Source organism: Gastrolobium bilobum, unplaced genomic scaffold, assembly GCF_033153095.1.
Source record: "Gastrolobium bilobum isolate Gb01-03AN ecotype WA unplaced genomic scaffold, APGP_CSIRO_Gbil_v1 utg61225, whole genome shotgun sequence".
NCBI classification, from domain to species: Eukaryota; Viridiplantae; Streptophyta; class Magnoliopsida; order Fabales; family Fabaceae; genus Gastrolobium; species Gastrolobium bilobum.
The window spans coordinates 142338-143818 of NW_026895586.1; positions in this window are offsets into that span (position 1 = coordinate 142338).

Genomic DNA, 1481 nt, shown 5'->3' on the forward strand with positions numbered 1-1481 from the left:
TTAAAGAATGGGAGGGCATTCTCAGCAGACTTTGGTAAGAATCGGGTTAATGCAGCCAATCTACCAGTTAACTGTTGAACCTCCTTTTTATTCTGGGGTACTTTCATGTCAAGTACTGCTTTGCACTTGTCAGGGTTTGCTTCGATTCCTCTGTGGGTTAACATGAAACCCAGGAACTTTCCAGCTGGGAGTCCAAACGCGCATTTTACCAGGTTTAAACAGATGCCATACTTTCTGAGTTTTTGAAAAGTTTGCTCCAGATCCTGGACATGATCTGTCATATCACATGACTTCACTATCATGTCATCAATATATACTTCCACATTTTTGCCCAGTTAATCTTCAAACACCTTATTCATCATCCTTTGATAAGTTTCCCCTGAGTTTTTAAGCCCAAATGGCATCACATTGTAGCAATAATTGGCCTTTTCAGCAATAAAGGCGGTTTTTTCTTGATCTCTTGGGTACATCAGAATCTGATTGTAACGAGAGTAGGCATCCATGAAAGACAATAATCGAAATCCAGCCGAATTGTCTACCAACTGGTCTATGTTAGGCATGGGTAGGAGTCTTTAGGGCAGACCTTATTCAAGTCCGTACAATCAGTACAGACTTTCCATTTCCCGTTTGGTTTTTTCACCATCACAAAGTTCGCAAGCCACGTTGTGTACTGTATTTCCCGAATGAACCCGGCATCCAGCAACTCCTTCACGTGTTCCTCCAGGACTTGTTCCTCCAGCAACTCCTGCATGTCTTCCTTTGTGAAATACAACAAAAGAGGATCTGGTTTGCTGAGGTCTTCCTTGAATATGGGACGATCCCGGATAGAAAGGACCTCTTTCAGATACTTTCGTCTAGCACTTACGGTGTCTTCGCTTCCTCCAAGGGCTCCACTGATTACATTACAGTCAAATTCTGCTTCCGGGAATTCATCATTGTGGGAATCATCTTTCTGGTTCCTTTCATCCTTGTTTTTCTTCTCGGAGACCGGGCTTTTGCTTCTCTTCCGGTTTCCAGATTTTCTTTTGTTATTTTTGGAACCCTGAGTTTTGATCACGTACTGGCGTAATCTCCCATCTCTAACAAATTTCTCCACAGCATCTCGGAGATCCCAGCATTGATTAGTAGTGTGACCCAGTCCATCGTGGAAAGCACAGTACTTGGATTTGTCCAAACCTCCTCTGTCGAAAATGGGTCGGGGTCTTTCTATTTTTTTCATCTCCGTCATTGCCACCTCTCTCCAGATTGAGAACGTGAGGCATTCAAAGGTGTGTGCTTCTCATATCTTCCAACCCGGTCTCGGCCATCTGGGATTCTGGTTCTATAGTCTTTCTTCTTATTACCAGCTCGCTCTTTCGGGATCGGGCTCCTCCTTCTCGGGCTAATTCCTTTACCTTCTTCAAATTGCGCATTTTCCATCTCCATTTGCTCGAGTTCGAGGTACTTCTTTGAACGGGTTCTGAACTCCTCAAATGTCCTCA